Source organism: Sus scrofa, chromosome 15 (genome assembly GCF_054392235.1).
Source record: "Sus scrofa isolate SSC_HxYL_T2T_F1_AM1 chromosome 15, Sscrofa_HxYL_maternal_Yorkshire_Landrace_v2.0, whole genome shotgun sequence".
Taxonomy (NCBI): Eukaryota; Metazoa; Chordata; class Mammalia; order Artiodactyla; family Suidae; genus Sus; species Sus scrofa.
In genome coordinates, this window is record NC_139397.1 from 90,792,936 (window position 1) to 90,815,068 (window position 22,133).

The window sequence follows — 22,133 nt, forward strand, 5'->3', positions numbered from 1 at the left end:
ATTTGGGATTTGGGTGGTGGTTTATCTCTTAGTTCATTTCTCGAAGTTTTTGACATGCTGTTTAGGATCAGATACACAGATTCAAAATTTGGAATTGTGTAAAGCAATTCATAAACAGCTTTAGGGTGTTTCTTTCCTAAGCTCCTCCCTCTCTATGATCTCCATGATGCTTTCTGATTTCCTAGAGTTTCCCTTTTCAGTTTTACAGGCAGAGAGATCTGGGTATTTATTTGCTCTGAGTACATGGTATTACACATGTACTCTTACTATGCTTGTGTCTAGGGCCAAGTGACTGGATGCTAGAGAAAATAGCAACAGGAATTCACTCTACCTTTTTGGGACCAGAATACCACTGATAAGAGAGGAGAGTTACCTTCCTTCAGAGTTCTAGGTGTTAGTTGCTACCAGGAGGCCCCTTTCTTGCTTTTCAAGCCTGAACTAAAGATATTGTCCTGGAGCTTTCTCTGGCCATGTCTGTGTCCACTTTTGGTTTTCAGGCTGCCTTTAGACCAGGTTGGAGATATGGAAAGAAGGAATGGTAAATTTATCATTGATTGAGTCCTACTTAGAAGTCTCATCTTCCCCTCCACCCATCCACCAGTCTCTAATTTTCAGAGTCTTCATATAATTGTTCCATGCACTGTGTCTAAAATTGTTAGCTGCATCAGTGTGAGAGACAAGACAGAGTGTGCTTATTCCATCTTATTACCTAGAACTAGAATGTAATAATCTTTTAAAAGAAATACCTTTAGTTTGATCAATTTTATTATTTGTCTTCTATTTCATTAATTTCTATGCTTAAAAATAAATTTCTTCATACTGTTTTATTTTATTTGGGTTTATTTTGCTATTTTCTCATAATTTTTAGCTGAAGACTTAGCCCAATCTTTCTTTTTTCCCTATTAATTTCTTAGATATAATATGTTATAAAAATTATTTTAAAAAACATTTGTTGCATCTCACAATTTTGAATATGTAGTATTTTCATTATCAGTTCTAAATATTTCCTAATTTTTACTTTAATATTTTTATTTAACTCATAAATTATTTAGGTTTGTCTTACCCTTATGAACAAATAGTTTGCTATATTTAAAAAAATTGAATTCTAGTTTTAATGCACTGAGTTTAAACAGTGGTTTGTGTAACTTCAATTTCATATTATTTATTGAACATTTATGAACAGCCATGGTCAGCTTTTGAAAATAATTCATGTATGCTTAAAAAGAATGTGTGATGTTTAATTACAAAGAGCAAGATCTTACATGTTACCATTAATTTAAGCCTATTAAACATTCCTGCACTGATTGCGCATTGATCAATTTTTTTTCCGTAATTCTTTCCATTTTTACAAATGTGAACTTGGAATAATGAATAGTTTTCTTTTTCATTATGTAATTTCATATTAGTTTCACTCTATCAACTAAATTTTTGTTAATATTTGTCTTATATCTTATTAAATCTCCTTCCTTTCAACATTGTTGTGTCATTATATTATGTTTTGTAAACAACATATAGTTGGATATTTTAAAAAATCGATCTGCGACTCTTTAATCAGCTAGTTTATTCTGTTTACATTCATGATTCCTAATATCTTTGGATTTGTTTCTACTATTTAATTTTTTATTTTTAAATTTTTCTTTTAATTTGTGTGTGTGTGTGTGTGTGTGTGTACCGACTATTATACTGAGTTTCTTTACTGCTTCCTTTCCCCTCTCTATATCATTTGGAAATTGTACATTAGATTTATATTATTTTAGTGGATACCTTTAAATTCTTAACATATTCCATTAATTTAACAAGGTCTAAATAAAATACATATTTTTATCTATTCCTTAAGCAATAGAAGAACTTCTAAAAAGATTTAACTCAATAAATCTCTTGATTCTTCTGCATATTCTACTCTACCTTATTTTTTCATTCCCCATCCCTAAATTAGTCATTACTATTAGCAGTTTCTTTACTATTAAAATTTTACTTATGTTTACCAAATCTCTTTGTTCAGTGAAGCTTCTATCCTATTTTTGAATTCAGGGTTGAAGTACAATAGTTTTTACAGGGCTTCTGATTAATAAACTCTCTAAGTCTTTATCTTTCTAAAAGATCTTTGTTTCTTATTTATTATAAAACATCTTCATTTTTGAAAAATAACTTACCTGGGAATAGAATTCCATGTTGAGAGCTCTTTTCTCTCAGTAGATTGAAGGCGTTATTCCAAAGAATGCTGGCCATCTGCTCCAAGTCTCAACCTGAAGCCCTCCCTGGACCTGCTGAACCAGTGGGCTTCACCCATTTGGGGGGTCCTCAGCTCATAGGAACTTGCTGAACATCATATAATCTTCTACCTAGAAAATGGTTAGAATGTTGTCTATTAGTCTGAGAGTTTATGGATGCTCAGAATCTCATTCATGGCCCCAGGTTAAGAAAACATATTACAGGCCTTCCAACAGTGGGAGATCTTTTCACATGAGAGGCAGATCCTTTTATCTTTCCTGGTAGAACTTTGATCTTATTCCCACTTCTAAGCTCCTCCTCTGATGAGCGGAGTGCTGGACTATGTGTGGTTTGAGTGCATTTGTCTTTCCAGTCTAAGACTGAAAGAGGAAGGTATGGCAAAAAGAAGTTGGTCTAAAGCAGAAGAAATCTCTAAAGGACAAACCATGTAGAAATGGAAGTGGTAATACAGGTTATTAAGATGTTACCAATCTGTCTGTGTAACGATTGATGGCTAATGGTACATCTACACCCACATGGTATATACCACAAGAAGGGTGTTTGAATGGGCTTTCCAATATGAACTACTTAGAGGTCTCCACATCAGAGAGCACCTGTTATAGATGGTTCTTGTTATCCAGGTACCGGGAACTACAAGGTAGCATTGTGTGTTATTAAAAGGAGGCTACAGAACTGAGCAGAGCCCTATAATGGGAAGGTATCAGGGTCTTCATGGGCCATGACACCACTCTGTAGCCCAAAGGACTGTAAAACCTTCGCACCAGTTGGTCTCCTTAACATGTTGAATAGGATAATTAATAGGAAGGAGTCAAGGTGGAAATATACAGTTTATTCTTCATCTTCAACAAATTTGTCTAGCATCCATTATGACTGAGGCACTCACTGGGTGCTGAGATATAAAAATTCACCTTCGGAAAAGATTCATTCTCCATTCCCCGCCCCCCCCCCCCCCACACACACACACATTGTTGCCGCAGACAGTTATGAACGTGTGGGTATTCTCCTTACACCTTACAAAAGGAATTGAGCTAAATTATAGCTTTCCATTTTTAAAACAGTGGTAGTCTAAAGCTGCAGAGTGCGAAATTCAGAGATTGCCATAGTAACTCTGCTTTTCTCAGGAAGTAATTGAAAAAAAGCACTTTTTACAAAAATAGAATATTGATGTTCATATCTATGAAGGAATTAATTTACTGACTGATAGAGGGGAAAGACGAAAAATGAGCCATCGAGCTGCATTTTAATGTGATTGTGATTATCCCCAGGGTGGCAAGCAGCTTAAACTTGTTCTTTTATTTTTGCAGCAAAGAGCACATTTCTTTTCAGCTTGGTTTGTGTATAGAAATAGTTTCCAGAAATATATAGCATAATAAGGAATTAGAGAGCCCATTTGGTAAAACACTGAAAGGCTCCAATTTGTTTCTTGCCATTATCAGTTTGATGAATGTTAAAATTGCTTGCAAGATATTTAATCGCTGTTCATGATTAGCACAGCAGCAGTACTATAGGAATAGCTTGTGAGTGTACTTTTAACAAGAAGCTCTAGCCTCTTATAGATGCTATCACGAGACCAAAGACACAACTGTATGAAGGGAAAATGATTAGGTGAGGAAATAATAATTATGATAATCATGTTCTAGAAATACTATTTGGAGAGTTGATAGAATTTTGATGAAGGCTTATAAATGTGTATATTTGTATATGTGTTGATATAAATATATGCCATATATATTTCGAGATTTGTTCTCTGGGAATTTTCTTCCAGACAATTAGAATCATTCTAGAGGTAATTTGTTTTATTTCCAAATCAGGTCCCAGGTGGCTAAATGGTGATCTAAATGAATGAATCCCAGGCAGTGAAATACTGGGCCTGAGACAGGAATGGGGAAGAGAGTTTAAGGATATGACTGCTCTCTCCAGAGACCAGTCAGATCATATCCCTAGTGTAGTTGGCCTTAGATGGGAGGAAGTGAAAATACTGTAGTTCTTCCCTCAGGGCTATTTTCATTTTAATAAGAGAGATAAATTTTTGTACCAGAGGACTGTAGGATAGAACCTCAAGCAAGATACCCTGGCATGAGAGTTCAGGATGGGTGGTGACTAGAGCTGCCTTGAACTCTACGTAGGATTTATAACTCGGATGGTGTTTTTTAGGCTCTGCAAGAGTACATTTATGCATCTGCTTGCCCTACTAGATTATGGAAGGAGGGATAATGTCTCAGTTATCACTAGAAGCCAGGCACAGTGCCTGAAATAGAGAGGATAGGAAATAAATGCTTGAATGATTAACTTATTAAATGAATGAATCCACTGAGGCAGGCTCACGTACCATTTTGTTGGACCAGCCTTGCTCCCTGGACACTGCCAGTGGTTTGGTTGACATAACAGTTACCTTCATTGCTACCACGGCCCTTAAAAGAACTTCCCAGTAAGTTTCTTTCTTCTAAAAGAAAAAAAGGAAAGGAAATATTCGCTGAATGTTTATTACAAGCTAGGCACTGGGCTGAGCACTCTACATATTATATATGTTTAATCCTTGAGAACTCTTGGAGGGTAAGTGCTATTCACATGCCCACTTTTTAGAGAAGGAAACTAAAGCTCAGAAAGATTTGCTAAGATTTTTTAACTAGCAAGTATTAGGGCCAAAATTTTCAACCAAGAAGTTTAGCTGCCATTCCTTTTCCTTTGTTCCCAGTATACTGATTTTAAATGGAAATGAAGCCAATTCCGGGATCCCAGAAATGGAGGTAAAAAGCTTTGTAGCATGGGGAGAGGGTAGTAAGGAAACAAGGTTTATTCCCTAGATTGCAGGAAGAATTATGTGGAGTCTTTGATGAAATCTAAAAGCCTAGGAAGTGTCTTATGAATATAAAAAACCTTTGTGCTTTACATTGTTGGGATGACATTATACAATGGTGGTGTGGCAGAGGTCTTGAATACTCTCAGTGATGTGGCATTCATTAATAAAGGAATTCACTATTGGGAGTTCCCACCATGGCGCAGTGGTTTTAGAACCTGACTGCAGTGGCTTGGGTCACTGAGGAGGCTGGTTCGATCCTCAGCCCAGTGCCTTGGGTTAAAGGATCCTGTGTTTCTGCATCTATGGTATAGGTCACAGCTGTGGCTTGGATTTAATCCCTGGCTGGGGAACTTCCATATGCTGTGGGTGTGGCCATATTTTTTTTACAAAAAGAACTCACTGTTGTATAGGGCTTCCAGTTTTTAAAAATACTTTAATATCTTGTTTCATCAGATCCTTAACTCCCTCTGAGGTATGCAATGCATAGAGCTGGTCAGTATTCTAAGTCCCTTTGGTCAGATTTCATTTACCTACCCCTTTGAAATTGGGTCTGACAATGTAAGTGGAGGTGCCATGTAACATTTCTGGGTGGGAGCCTTTGAAAAGTGAGTCACATGTTCTTTTCCCCCTGCTGCTCAAATGGACAGTGTTCTTGATAGTGTAGGTTTTCTCAGCTAGAAGACAGATATGAGCAGGGACCTTATCAAAAGTATGGAGTCATACCCTGTATGTAAGCACCTCTCTTATTTCCTATTGTACTAGGTGGCTTAGGACACAAGACAAGACTAATTTCCTGCCCTCAACATAAGGATATGTCATTTTCTAAATCCTTACCATATGGCACATCTTATCCCAATTCCTGCCCAACCATGTCCCTCTAGGAGGTAGTAATGCAGAAAGGACTGGTGTCCCTTGGAGGTGGGTAATAGTGGCACTTGGTGTCTGGGCCAGAGTGGCAGAATAAGAAACTTTGTGCTACAGATGAAAGAATATCTATGTCTTCTTTTCTGTTCACCTTTGAGGTTTGAAAAGTAGAGAGTCAAACATTATAGGAAACAACACGAGTGACAAGATTAAAACCAATTCTTGCTGGCTATTTTCATCCTGGCACATCTAGTCTGCAACCAACTTCAATTAGTGCTCATAAACAAAAAATGAGATATACTTTGGGTTATTCTTCTGCTTTTTGAAATTCACCACATTACATCTTAAATGACTTGAGAGTTAGGGTTCGTTTTTGTTTTTGTAAACCTAGCTAAGTGTAAAGATGAACCAGATTTCCACACAGGAGATCTCTTGGAGAATCAAAAAAAAAAAAAAAAAAAAAAAAATCTGGAGAAGTGGTGCTAAATTACAAAAAGAGGGTTTCTTCAGTTAGGTGACATACCATGGCGAGTGCTGGCATGCAGGCAGGTCAGACTTTCACAGGCTGTATCTGTGCAAGATGCCTGAAGAGAAGACATCTCAGCCTATTAAAGATGCTCCCTCAGACAGGGGAGTTGGAGTCTACTAGATGGCAATGAGAGTAATTTCCCTGACTGTCAAACCAATCTTCTGGTCAGTGTGTGGTGTTCTTTCCCTCAGCTGTACTGGAAAGACCACAGTACCCTTCATTATCTGCACCAACTGCTCAACCGGGTTTTAATTTGGTGACTGACCCCCTAGGAAAAAACATCCTAGTTGACTAATGAAGCTATCCTAGACTTAAATAAATAACTTAGTCCAAATAATATATTCAAATGTCAAATCGGGGGATGTTGATATTTTAGGTTGCTTTATCCAACAAATGATTTATCAGAAATTTGAGGGAATTGTAGTCCCTCAAACTGAAATGATAATGGTTATAGATCATCCTAATTTTGTATACTTCTGGGCACAAAACTCAGTCCAGTTAAAGGGGAATGTTACTAATACATTTTTCTGCATTCAAACTCTTCTGCCAAATTCACTTTATGCTTAAAATGATCAGAAAGGGAAAGAGACAGAATCCTTTAAGGAGAATGCCCTTCTCCAGAATCCTGGCTTCCATCAAGAAACAAACAACAGTTGGGAGTTGCTGGGGTGGTTTAATGACTAATCTTCAACATTATACTCCCAATAACAAATGGTATTTATGATGAACAATTGTTTGGTACAGAGTTACATGGCAGGTGACAGTGGGGACACATAGTCCAGTATTTCAGGGCCCTTTTGTGTGTCAGGGTCTGTGTGAGAAGAGAAAGCCTATGGGAAACTAGCAACACAGAGCTGCCACATAGGCTGAGTGGAGGCAGGAGCCTGGATTTCCCCTCTCAGGCACTGGCTAGGTAATTAGAGCCAGCAGTAGGAGGCAAATGGAAGCCTTACTGGGAAATTCTAAATAGATAGGTGTTTGTGAGCCTTGGATACTTCTCTGCAGCCCTGAAGCAAAACTGAAGTGTGGGAGCAGGCATCAGCAAGTCAAGTTGGGTGTATCCTTCAGTAGCTCACAGTTTCTGAAACCCGCAACACTGCCACAGAGAATGGGATTGGAGAGACTTCTGATTTTAAAAAAGGAATAGGCACAACTAGTAATAACATTTGAAGCTAAAATTGTGTGAATAAAATTCTCATTTTGTATGTGGTCTTTTATTTCTCTAACTCTTACACCACATGGTATTAGCTCTTAGAGTTCATATAGCTGGGAGATGGGATTAAGATGGCAGAATAGAAGGACTGGAGCTCAACTTCTCTCCTAAAATCAACAAAATTTACAACTAAATGCTGAGCAACCTTCAACTAAATGGACTGGAAACCTTCAAAAAGATATCCTACTCCAGAAGACAAAGAGGAGGCCACATCAAGAGGTAGGAGGGGTGATTACATGATATAAGCAACCCCATACCTCCCAGGTAGGAAGTCCCACAGACTAGAAAATAATTGGTTCACAGAGACTCACCTATAGGAGAATTCTGAGCCCACGTCAAACTCTCATGTGTGGGGATCTGGCACTGGGAGAAAGAGCCCCCGGAGAGCATCTGGCATTGAAGGCCAGTGGGGCTTGTGCACAGGAGCTCCATGGGACTGGGGAAAGCAGAGACCCCATTCTTAAAAGGCACACACAAAATTTCACGTGCACTGGGTCCCAGGGCAAAGCAAAGTCTCCATAGGAATCTGGGCCAAACCTGACTGCAATTCTTGGGGGACCTCAAGGGAAAACAGGGGTGATTGTGGCTTGTTGGGGAAGGACATTGGAAGCAAAGCTCTCCAGAATCTTCAGCAGTGTGCCTTTCTCTGGAGGTAACCATTTTGGGAAAATATGGCCCCACCCATCAGTGCTGAGAAGCTCCAGGCCAAACAACAATCCTGGTGGGATCACCATACCACCCATCAGTAAACAGGCTGCCTAAAGACCCCCCAGGCACAAAGCCCCACCTCTAATCCCATTCAGAGACAAAGCCCCACCCACCAGAGGGATAGGAATCAGCCCCACCTACCAGTGGGCAGGCATCAGTCCCTCCCATCAGGAAGCCTACAGCAAGCCCCTGTACCAACTTAAGCCACAAGGGGGGCAGACACTAGAAGTAAGAGAGGCTACAACTCTGTTATCTATAAGAAGGTCACCACACCAAAAACCTATAAAAATGGAAAGACAGAGAACTATAACTCAGATGAGGGAGAAAAGAAAAACCCCAGAAAATCAGCTAAGTGATGAGGAGATACTCAGCTTCCAGGAAAAAGATTTTAGATTGTTGATGCTAAAGATGATGCAAGACCTTGGAAATAAACTGGAGGCAAAGATGGATAGCTTACAGGAAACGCTGAACAAAGAGATATAAGATATAAAACTTAAACAAGAAGAGATGCAAAATACAATAACTGAAGTAAATTCAGTAGAAGCAGCTAACAGCAGAATACAGGAGGCAGAAGAACAAATAAACGAGGTGGAGGACAGATTAGTGGAAATTACGGATGCAGAACAGAAAATAGAAAAAAGACTGAAAACAAATGAAGAGAGTCTCAGAGAACTCTGGGACAACATTAAATGCACCAACATCCATATTATAGGTGTGCCAGAAAGAGAAGAGCGAGAGAAGGAGACAGAAAAAATGTTCTGAGAGATAATAGCCGAAAACTTCCCTAACATGGGGAAGGAATCACTCACTCAAATCCAGGAAGCACTAGTATCATGTAAAATGAACCCAAGGAGGAACACCCCGAGACACATACTAATCAAACTGACCAAAATTAAAGACAAAGAGAAAATCTTGAAAGCAGCTAGGGAAAAGAAACAACATACAAGGGAACCCTGATAAGGTTATCAGCAGATTTTTCAGCAGAAACTCTGCAGGCCAGAAGGGAGTGGCATGATATACTTAAGGTGATGAAAAAACCTCCAACCAAGATTACTTTACCCAGCAAGGCTCTCATTCAGATTTGAAGGAGAAATCAAAAGCTTCACAGATAAGTAAAAGCTAAGATAATTCAGCACCACTAAACCAGCCTTACAACAAATACTAAAGGAACTTCTCTAGGCAGAAAAGAAAAGGCTGCAACAGGAAACAAAAATGCCACAAATGACAAGGCTCACCAGTAAAGGTGTATATATAATCATGCCACCAAAATCAGAAATCATGAGAAGAGGAGGGTACAAATGCAGGACACTGGAGATGCACTTGCAATTAAGAGATCAACAACTTAAAACAATCTCATATAAATGTAGACCCATATCAAAATGTCAGAATAACTTCAAACCAAAAATCTACAATTGATACACAGACAAATAAGAAAAATCAACTCAAATACAACACTAAAGATAGTCATCAAGAAGAAGAGAGAACAAGAAGTAAAAAGAGCAACAAAAACAAATCCAAAGCAGCTAATAAAATGGCAATAAGAACATACATATCAATAATTACCGTAAATGTTAATGGACTAAATGCCCCAACCAAAAGACCCAGACTGGCTGAATGGATACAAAAACAACATCCATATATATGCTGTCTTCAAGAGGCCCACTTCACTTCTAGGCGCACATACAAATTGAAAGTGAGAGGATGAAAGAAAATATTTCATGCGAATGGGAATCAAAAGAAAGCTGGAGTAGCAATACTCATATCAGACAAAATAGACTTTAAAATGAAGAGTATTTTAAGGGACAAGGAAAGTCACTACATAACGATCAAAGGATCAATCCAAGAAGAAGATGTAACAATTTAAATATCTATACACCCAACAAGGTTCACCACAATATATAAGGCAACTGCTAACAACCTTAAAAGGGCAAATCAATAATAACACAATAATAGTGGGGGGAACTTTAACACTCTACTTACAGAAATGGATGGATGATCCAGACAGAAAACCAATAAGGAAAAACAGGCCCTGAATGAAGCATTAGACCAAATGGACTTAATAGATATTTATAGGACATTCCATCCAAAAGCAACAGAATACACATTCTTCTCAAGTGCACATGGAAAATTCTCTAAGATTGATCACATCCTGGGCTGCAAATCAAGCCTTGGTAACCTTAAGAAAATTGAAATCATATCAAGCATCTTTTCTGACCACAACACTCTATGACTGGAAATCAACAACAAGAAAAAAACTTCAAAAAAACTCAAACACATGGCGACTGAACAACATGCTACTAAACAACAAATGGATCACTGAAGAAATCAAAGAGGAAATTAAAAAAGACCTAGAAGCAAATGACGACAAAGATACGACACTCCAAAACCTATGGGATGCAGCAAAAACCGTTCTAAGAGGAAAGTTTATAGCAATACAAGCCCACCTCAAGAAACAAGAAAAAGCTCAATAAACAAGCTAACTTTACATCTGAAGCAGCTTGAGAGAGAACAGACAAGACCTAAAGTTAGTAGAAGGAAAGAAATCATAAAGATCAGAGCAGAAATCAATGAAATAGAAACAAAGAAAACCATAGAAAAGATCAATGAAACAAAAAGCTGATTCTTTGAAAAGATCAACAAAATTTATAAACCCTTAGCCAGACTTATCAAGAAAAAAAGAGAGAGGTCTCAACTCAATAAAATTAGAAATGAAAAAGGAAAAGTTAGAACGGACATCACAGAAATACAAAGGATCATAAGAGACTACTATATGCAACTATATGCCAATAAAATGGAAAACCTAGAAGAAATGGACAAATTCTTAGAAAAGTACAATCTTCCAAGACTAAACCAAGATGAAGTAGAAAAGATGAATGGACCCATCACAAGTACTGAAATTGAAACCGTGATTAAAAAACTTCCAACAAACAGGAGTTCCCGTCGTGGTGCAGTGGTTAACGAATCCGACTAGGAACCATGAGGTTGCGGGTTCGATCCCTGCCCTATGCTCAGTGGGTTAACAATCCGGCATTGCCGTGAGCTGTGGTGTAGGTTGCAGACGCGGCTCGGATCCCGAGTTGCTGTGGCTCTGGCGTAGGCCGGTGGCTACAGCTCCGATTCGACCCCTAGCCTGGGAACCTCCATATGCCGCGGGAGCGGCCCAAGAAATAGCAACAACAACAACAAAAAAGACAAAAGACAAAAAAAAAAAAAAAAAAAAAAACAACTTCCAACAATAAAAAGTCCAGGACCAGATGGCTTCACAGGAGAATTCTGTCAAACATTTAGAGAAGAGCTAATACCTATCCTTCTGAAATTATTCCAGAAAATTGCAGAGGAAGGGACACTCCCAATCTCATTCTATGAGGCCACCATCACCCTGATACCAAAACCAGACAAAAAGATACCACAAAAAAAGAAAACTACAGGCCAATTTCATTGATGAACATAGATGCAAAAATCCTCAACAAAATACTAGCAAACCACATCCAACAATACATTAAAAGGATTGTACATCATGATCAAGTGGGATTTATCCCAGGGATGCAAGGGTTCTTCAATATCCACAAATCCATCAGTGTGATACACCACATTAATAAACTGAAGAATAAAAACCATATGACCCTCTCAATAGATGCGGAAAAAGCCTTTGACAAAATCCAACACCCATTTCTGATAAAAACCCTTCAGAAAGTGGGCATAGAGGGAACCTACCTCAACATAATAAAGGCCATACATGACAAACCCATGGTTAACATCATTCTCAATGATAAAAAGCTGGAAGAATTCCCACTAAGATTGGTGACAAGACAAGGATGTCCACTCTCCCAACTACTATTCATCATAGTTTTGGTGGTCCTAGCCACGGCAATCAGAGAAGTAAAAGAGATGAAAGGAATCCAAATTGGAAAGAAAGAAGTAAAACTATCACTATTTGCAGATGACATGATGCTATACCTAGAGAATCCTAAAGACTCTACCAGAAAACTGTTAAGAGCTCATCCATGAATTTGGAAAAGTCTCAGGATACAAAATTAAGACATAGAAATTGACAGCATTTCTATACTAACAATGAAAGATCAGAAAGAGAAATTAGGGAAACAATCCCGTTTACCATCTCATCAAAAAGAATGACATACCTGGGAGTAAACCTACCTAAATAGACAAAAGACCTGTACTCCGAAAACTATAAGACACTGATGAAAGAAATCAAAGATGACACAAATAGATGGAAAGATATACCATGCTATTGGATTGGAAGAGTTAATATTATCAAAATGACTATACTACCTAAGGCAATATACAGATTCAGTGCAATCCCTATCAAATTACCAAGGATATTTTTCACAGAAATTGAACAAAATAGTTTAAAGTTTGTTTGGAAGCACAAAAGACCCAGAATAGCCAAAGATATCCTGAAGAAGAAAAATGGAGCTGGAGGAATCAGGCTCCCTGACTTCAGTCTATACTACAAAGTAACAATCATCAAAACTGTCTGGTACTGGCACAAAGCCAGAAATATAGATCAATGGAACAGGATAGAAAGCCCAGAATTAAACCCACACACCTACAGCCAACTAATATATGACAAAGGAGGCAAGAATATACAATGGAGAAAGGACAGTCCCTTCAGTAAGTGGAGCTGGGAAAACTGGACAGCCACATGGAAAAAATGAAATTAGAACACTCCCTAACACAAAAATAAACTCAAAATGGATTAAAGATCTAGATATAAGACCAGGCACTCTAAAACTCTTAGAGGAAAACATAGGCCAAACACTCTCCGACATAAATGACAGCAACATATTCTCAGATCCACCTCTTAGAGTAATGACAATAAAAACAAAAATAAACAAATGGGACCTAATTAAACTTCAAAGTTTCTGCACAGCAAAGGAAACCCTAAACAAAACTAAAAGACAACCTGCAGAATGGAAGAAAATCTTCTCAAATGAATCGACTGACAAGGGATTAATCTCCAAAATTTATAAACACCTTCTGCAGCTCCATACCAAAAAAACAATACCATCAAAAAATGGGCAGAGGATCTAAACAGACAGCTCTCCAAAGAAGAGATGACAGATGGCCAAAAAACACATGAAAAGTTGTTCAACATCACTCCTCATTATTAGAGAAATGCAAATCAAAACTATGAGGTACCACCTTACACCAGCCAGAATGGCCATCATCAAAAAGTCTACAAACAATTAAGTGCTGGAGAGGGTGTGGAGAAAAAGGAACCCTATTACACTGTTGGTGGGATTGTAAATTGGTGCAACCACTGTGGAAAGCAGTATGGAGATTCCTTAGAAAACTAAACGTAGAACTACCATTTGATCCAGCAATCCCACTTCTGGGAATCTACCCAGAGAAAACCATGACTTGAAAAGACACACATACTCCAATGTTCATTGCAGCACTATTTTCAATAGCCAATACATGGAAACAACCTAAATGTCCATTGACAGAGGAGTGGATCAAGAAGATGTGGTATACATACACAATGGAATATTACTCAGCCGTTAAAAGGAGCGAAATACTGGCATTTATAGCAACATGGATGGACCTAGAAATTATCATGTGAAGTCAGCCATACAATGAGACACCAACATCAAATGCTTTCACTGACATGTGGAATCTGAAAAAAGGACAGACCTAACTTCTTTGCAGAACAGATACTGAGTCATAGACTTTGAAAAACTTCTGGTTTCCAAAGGAGACAGTTTGGGGGATGGGGGATACGCTGGGGTTGTGGGATGGAAATCCTATGAAATAGGGTTGTGATGATCATTGTACAACTATAAATGTAATCAATTCATTGAGTAATAAAGAAAATTAAAGAGAAAACAAAACAAAACAGTCTGGCATCCAAAGCATTATAGGTCAGTTCAGTTAACATAAGATTGACTGCTTTTTGTTATTTATTAGTAAACATAGGTTTGCAGTTTGAAGGTTAAAAAAAAGAGTTAATATATAAATGTTAGTTAATATGATTATGAGTTTAAATGGGAAAAAAGCCCATTATAAATAAAAACAGAATTAGTTATTCTATTTCCACAATTGAAATGAGTTAGCTGTGTTTGGACTGTACAATCTAAATAAATACTATTGCTCATACTGGGAACAGCCTCAATTTCAGCATGAAGTTCAAAGGAGCTAGCTAACTAGTTCTTAGAGCAGTGTTTCTCAAACTTCTGCCTGCCTCCAAACTCCTGATAAGTGTAACATACTATTGTTAAAAAGAGGGACTTTCTGTAGTTTTTGTGATGGTCATCCTAGTAAAAGCCTGTGCCAGGGATAGGGGAAATGGTGTTATTTGGAAGCCTTGAGGCATGTGTGGTTTTAAATTTCTCACTCTTCCTCATAGATATCACTACTTTAGAGAATGGATCCTGCAGAAAATAACTCTTAGATGCTAGTTAATCTCTCAGATGTTGGGCACATTTTAGGAGTAAGAACTAAAGTATGGAGGTATTGACTATGAGGCAAGGATGAAGGCGGTATTGGTATCACAATGCAGCTACAAAAAGATGGTTCGACTCAGTACTAAACCTTTTCGATCACTTTATTCTTTGGTTGGGTTTTCTATTATAAAAGGACTATGATAGGTCCTTGTTATAAAAAGATTGTGTGATGCTAAACTATAAATCTCTCTTTTAGAGGTAACTAGTGAATACAGCTTGGTTAATATTATCTTAGACATTTCCTCTTTTCTGATATATGTACGTATGTATTTCTGTGTTTATGCACACTTAGATTTTTCTTGTGCTCATAATAATATGTATTTATACACATACACTTTTTTGTAAATTTACTTTTCTACCAAGATATGGTCATACCATTTGTATTTTACTAACTTTCTTTTTTTTCACTTAGCAATTTCATCAAAGGTATCTTTCCTTGTCAGAGCTTATATTGGTTGGATTATTCTTTTACAGTGGCTCTGCTGTGTTCTGTAGTGTACAAGTTTCATAATGTATTTATTTAACTTTTCCCTTACAGATGGGCATTTTGGTGTTTCTCTTCTTTGTTGCTATTATAATGAAAACATATAAGTGACTATCATAATGTGTATATTTGTGTATCTGTGCATTTCTGTAGATAGTAAAAACTAGAACTTGTGAATCAGTATTTTTAATATTAACAGATATTGCCAAGTTGTTCTAAAAGATGGCTGTGCCTATTTATATTTTCCTCCAACAGTGTATGAGAACACCTTTTCTCTACATCTTATTAAACTAGGTATTATCAATCTTCAATTTTTACCAATATGGTGGGTAAAATTATATCTTATTTTTATTACTCTGATTATTGGTAGAGTTGAACATATTTCCATGTTTTTTGGCCATTTGTACCCCATCTAAGTGAATTGCTTGCTGATATTTTTCATCCACTTTTCTACTGGAGTTTTTATATATTAGGAATTTATAGATGCTTATAATATAATATGGCTATTAATCCTTTGACTGTTATATATTGCAGGTACTTTTTCTGAGATTTCTTTTGGCTTTCTAATTTTAATGTGTCTTTTTCTATACAGCATTTGAAGTTTTAATATAATTAAATCTGTCAATTTTTTTCCATTGGTGACTTTTGAATTTATATCATGCTTATAAATCTTTATCCTAGCTCAAGATTTTAAAAGTATTCTTGATGTTATTACCTGAGCTTTTGTATTTAGGTAATAGAAATATTTAGATTTTTAGTTATTTAAATTTTAGGTTCAGGAGTTCCTGCTGTGGCACAAAGCATTAAAGAGCTGGTGTTGTCTCTATGACAGCACAGGTTTGATCCCTGGTCTGGCACAGTGGGTTAAGGATCTGGCATTGCCACAGCTCTGGTGTCGGTCACAGCTACAGCTTGGATTTGATCCCTGGCCTGGGAATTTACATTTGCTGTGGGTGCAGCCAAAAAAGAAAGAAAATTAAGTCCACCTAGAACTTATTTTATGATTAATTCAAGTAGGAATGTAATTAGATTTATCAAAATGTGAATAACCTATTGTCTTTATACCACAGGAGACCGACTCCATTCTCTACCACTATAAAAGTTCATCCTTTCCCAGTGATTGAAATGTCCATTTATCCCACACTAAAACATCACATATACAAGGGTCTGTTTCTGCAATTTCTATTTGTTTTGTTTTTAAAATAGTAGTATACTCTTTTAATTACTTTAAGGTATATATTTTTTTAGCTGACAGAGTGAATCCTCACTTTTTTTTTCGAAATATTTCTGGCTATTTTTCCATATTTACTCTTCCAGGGCTATTCATTAGAAAATGTGATGATGAGAGTTCCTGTTGTGGCGCAGCAGAAATGAATCTTACTAGTATCCATAAGGACGAAGGTTCAATCCCTGACCTCACTCAGTGAGTTAAGGATCTGGTGTTGCCCTGAGCTGTCATGTAGGTTGTAGGTGCAACTTGGATATAGTTTTGCTGTGGCTGTGGTGTAGGCTGGTAGATGTGGGTCTGATTCAACCCCTAGCCTGGGAACTATGCCACGAGTGTGGCCCTAAAAAGCAAAAAATAAATTTAAAAAGAAATAAATAAAAAGAAAAGAAAATGTGGTAATGTCAGAAGGGCAGTTTCTAGTTTCCTAACCTTGTCACCAAGCATTATATCAAGTCTTAAGTAAAACATGGGGAAAGAGATATGGACTTTCCTTCTATCTGCCAATTAATACCTTCCTAGGACACTTTCCCTTTATGGCCATCAATCAGGTAGTCCCAGCCCTGAGATCCTACAAGCTTTTTTTTTTTTTTTTTCTTTTTAGGGCTGCACCTGTGGTATATGAAAGTTCCTAGGCTAGGGGTCGAATCAGAGCTACAGCTGCCGGCCAACACCTACGCCTCAGCAATGCAGGATCTGAGTTGCATCTATGACCAATGCCTCAGCTTGTGGCAGTGCCAGATCCTTAACCCACTGAGCGAGGCCAGGGATAGATCTCACATCCTCATGGATACTAGTCGGGTTCATAACCCAATGAGCCACAATGGAAACTCCCCTGTAAGCTTTTGTTCCATATGCTTATTGCTACATGACAGACTACTCCAACCTTTTGTGGGTTAAAGCAACAAACATTTTCTTACATTTTGTGATTTTGGGTGTCAGGAATTTGGGCAGCATTCAGTTGAGTGATTCTTTATTTCCCATGACATAACCTAGGGTTACCACTGGTATTCTGCTGGTAATTGGTCTAGTCTGCAGGGTCCAACCAAGATGGCTTCACTCACATACCTGGTACCTTGGTGAACTATCTGGAAGCCTGGATCAGTTGGCCCCTTCTCTTTATGCATGTGGTCTCTCTCTAGTAGGATAATTAGACTGCATGGCTGTTTAAGGCTCCAAGAGCAAGCATTTCAAGAGCTGAGAAGTGAAGGCTGCCATTCTTATAAGGTCTGGTTGTGCAAACTGGCACTACATCACTTTTGCAAAGTTCTGTTGATCAAAGCAGTCACAGAGCTGACCCAGATTCAAGGGATGAGGGCATGGATCCCATTTCTTAGTGGATGCATAGCCCTCCCTGCCTCATTGGGAAGAGTGTCACAAAATATTTGCACCTGATGGTTTCTAATTATCTTGGGCATGCTTCCACAGTGTTTAGAACCTCAAGTCAGAGCCACGTGAAGGCTTTCTTCATTATTTCGTGTACTTCATGGGTGTACGTATACAATTTATATGCGTGAGTGTGGGTGGTGGTATGGGGAAGTTTGAATTCAAACAACCTGACCTTGGTTATCAGACAGTGACTGGTGACTGACCATTAGTTTGACTTGCGATTTTCAAAGTGTCCTTGTCAAGTAGAGTTCAGTTGGCTGGAGCACTGCACCAGGGTATGGTCCTCATGTGAGATGGGAGGACTTCTGCATTTCTGACCCCACTTTAGCCTGCCTGTCATTGCATGTCTGGATGCCAAGTGACAGCATGGACAGATGGCCGCTTGGGGGAAAAGGGGAAAAGCAAGCCCTGCTTCTTCACGAGTTGGTCTGTGATGTCATCCTCGCACATAAACAGTCATTAGGTACCCATGCATATTTTGTACATTTGAGTAATCTATTTTATTAAAAAAACTAAAAAGTATTATTATCATCATCATTGTTGTTATTATTTGTCAAGTAGGTCTGTGTGTTCTCAGGCAAATGGAAATAAGGGAAACATTTCTTTTCAATCATTTATTCACATGTGGTATAATCCCTCCTCCATACAAAATCACTGTGATTCTCCGAGTGTTTTAGGTCAATCATGACATTCTCTGCTTTTCTCTTGACCACTGACCTGAAAAGCAGTATGTACCTTCACTATAGAACAGGGTTCTCAGAAACAGATGGTAAATTATGCCTTTGATGTGAGAAAATTAAAATGATCTGTTCAGTGAGTCCACATTTTCTTCCCAATGTACCTTTCTTACTATTATCAATATGGTAGAGAATTCATCACATGTCAGCTATATGTTTGCCTCTCCAAAGCTGTGAAATCCCATTGAACTTAGGCTTCCCACCTTCCCATATGGCCTTGATCTATGAAGGCAAGACGTTTTGTGTCACAGATGGAGGACATGGCTTGCCTCAGCTAAAAACTGGAAGTCATTCTGTCCTAGATCTATCTAGCCTGCTATAGCTTGTGGTATGTATTCAATAAATATTTATTGAGTGAATGGCTAGGGCAATGATTTGAATGAACTATTTCCAGTTGTTTGTTTGCCCTCTTGAACCCCATTGTCTCAGAACATGTTGTGATAATAGACTACTCTCAGTTTCTGAGAAAATGTGAATGTTCTTTTCCAGCAACATTGCAAGGGGATGCTGTAATTGCTGTAGGCGGTGCCCTTTGGAAGCCTTTCTGGCATTTAGAAACTTGAAAGCAAAAATCAAAGAAACCATTGCCTCCTGTAATTATTTTTGTAGCCATGTTGCCAAGAGTGAGACATGCACCCCGCTTCTCTATCTCTGCACAAAGACGCCTCCCTGGGCCTGGTGGGAATAGATCGCACCCTCCACACTAAGATTTACGTCAGTGGATGTGCAAAAATCACTGCTCCCACAACACTCTTGACTTATGTAAGGATCTGCCTTCTTCTTGATCTCAGATAGCATCTTTGGTGCTGGGCATACTCTGGGTTCAGAGTCTGAAGGCGCCGGGCTCAGACACTTGCGTTGATTTCATTTCTCACCATTCTCTCAAAAATCCTTTTATTCCTTGATGTACTAAAAATACTGTCTTAATTCTGATTATAGCTAATGACCCCTTCTCACATTCCTACAGACCATTCCCGACTAGGCTATCAGAGTCTTCCCTTTCCCAGCTTTTAGGAAAGACAACACTAAAGCCAGCCAAACAAGTTTGTTCTTTTAGAAGGGACTACAAGTTCAAATGTAGTCAGAGGCCACGTCTAGCCATGAAAGTCCTTTGTGGCATCTTCTTCCAATAGAAGGTTTTGTCTACATTGAAAATCTGCTGTTTATTGTAGCTGCCTTCATTAATTATCTTAGCTAGAGCTTCTAGATAACTTGCTTCAGCTTCTGCATCAGCACTTGCCACATGACCTTGCACTTGGATATTATGGAGATGGCTTATTTCCTTAAACCTCGTGAACAAATCTTTGCTAGTTTCAAGTTTTTCTTCTGCAACTTCCATACCTCTCTTAGCCTTTATAGAATTGAGGTGAGTTAAGGCCTTGCTCTGGATTGGGCTTTGTCTTAAGGGAGTATTGTGGCTGGTTTGATCTTCTATCCAGACCACTCAAACTTTCTCCATTTCAGCCATAAAGGTGTTTTACTTCCTTATCATTCCTGTGTTCACTGGACTAGCACTTTTAATTTTCTTCAAGAACTTTTCCTTTGCATTCACAACTTGGTTAACTGTTTGGTGCAAGAGGCCTCCATTTTGGCCTACCTTGGCTTCCAGCATGCCTTCGTTACTAAACTTAATCACTTCTAGTTTTTAATTTAAAGTAAGAGATGTGCAACTCTTCCTTTCACTTGAACACTTAGAGGCCATGGTAGGGTTATTAATTGGCCTAATCTTAATATTGTCATGTCTCAGGGAATAAGGAGGCCAGAGGAGAGGGAGAGAATGGCTGGTTAGCAGAGCAGTCGGAACACACACAATATATAGTGATTAAGTTTGTCATCCTGTGTGGGTGGGGTTCGTGGTGCTTCAGAACAAGTACAATAGTAATGTTGAAGACCACTGATCACAGAGCACCATAACAAATACGGAAAGCAATAATGAAAAAATTGGAAATATTGTCAGAATTACAAAAATGTGACACAGAGACACAAAGTGAGCAAATGCCATTAGAAAAGCACAGGGTTGCCACAAACTTTCAGTTTGTCAAAAACAAGGTGGGATCTGTGAAGTGCAATAAAATGAGATATGCCTATGTGATTCCAGTTTCTCTAGATCCTCTCTTAACACTTGTAATTTTCCATTTTAAAAATATCGCCATCCTACCGGGTCTGAAATGGTACCTAATGGTGGTTCTGACTTGCATTTTCCAAATGACTAATGATATTGAACATATTTTCATGTGGTTGTTGGCCATTTGTACATTTTCCTTGGGAAAATGTCTATTCAAGTTCTTTGCCCATTTATTTAGGTTAACTGTTTTCTTTTTATTGTCACGTCATAAGTTTTTAAAAAAATATATTCTGGATTCTAGGTCCTTATCTGACATATGATTTAGAAATATTTCTTTTCATTCTATGCATTGTGTTTTTACTTTCTTGATGGTGTCCTTTGAAGCACAATCCATCTATTTTTTCCTTTGTTGCTTGTGTTTATAGGATCATATCTGAGTCCATTAACAAATTCAAGGTCGTGAAGATTTACCTATTTGTTTTCTTCTAAAAGTTTTATGGATTTAGCTCTTAAGTTTAGATTGTATATTCATTTCAGTTCATTTTTGTATATGATGTGAGGTTGGTTCTAACTTCATTATTTTGCACATGGATATCCAGTTGTCTCAGCATCATTTTTTTACAGAGAGTATTCTTTCCCCACTGAGTGGTCTTGGTACCCTTACTGAAAATCAGGGGTGGTTGGGGAGCTTGGGGTTAATAGATACAAAGTATTGCCTTTGGAATGGATTAGCAGTGAGATCCTGCTTTGTAGCACTGGGAACTATGTCTAGTCACTTATGATGGAGCGTGATAATGTGCAAAAACACAATGTGTACATGTATGTGTAACTGGGTCACCATGCTGTACAGTAGGAAAAAAATGTATTGGGTAAATAACAAATATAAATAAATAAATAAACTGCATGAATCATTTAAAAAAAAAACAGTTTAAAAGTGTAATTGTATTTAACAATGATCAACTCAATGATAATAAAAGAATATTCTGATAGTAAAAAAAAAGAAAAAAGAAAATCAATCAGCAATAGATATATGGGTTTATTTCTGGATTCTAAATTCTGTTTCCTTTATCTATATATCTGTCCGTATGCTTGTACCACACTGTTTTGATTACCATTACTTTGTAGTAAGTTTTGAAGTCTGGAAGTGTGAGTGTTCTCATGTCATTCTTATTTTTCAATATTGTTTTGGAAAAGGATTTTTTTTCCTTGCAGCTAAGCTTTCTCATTCCTTTGCATACCTTCTTCTCCATCTTTGTCCTTTCCATCACTCACATAGCCAAGTGTCCTAAGATGCACATTCCTTCAGGAGTTCATTTTTGTCACAAATGTTTCTGGGGAGTAGTTAGGTTTTGTGATGATTTCATGATGTGAAATTACCTCTAAAATCAGCCTGGGATAGGATGAAGTGATAGCAGGGAGCCAA

At 37.9% G+C, this 22,133-nt stretch overlaps 1 protein-coding gene and 1 long non-coding RNA gene across 25 annotated transcripts in view; both read left to right on the plus strand.

Moving 5' to 3' along the window:
- MYO3B (myosin IIIB) overlaps nt 1–22,133 on the plus strand; it is a 453,696-nt gene that overhangs the window by 129,253 nt on the left and 302,310 nt on the right. The gene's annotated exons all lie outside the window — the stretch shown is intronic.
- On the plus strand, nt 9,844–13,043 carry LOC146395969 (uncharacterized). The gene is made up of 2 exons (XR_014829531.1): nt 9,844–11,279; nt 11,590–13,043. It is a non-coding gene; the product is annotated as an uncharacterized LOC146395969 (long non-coding RNA).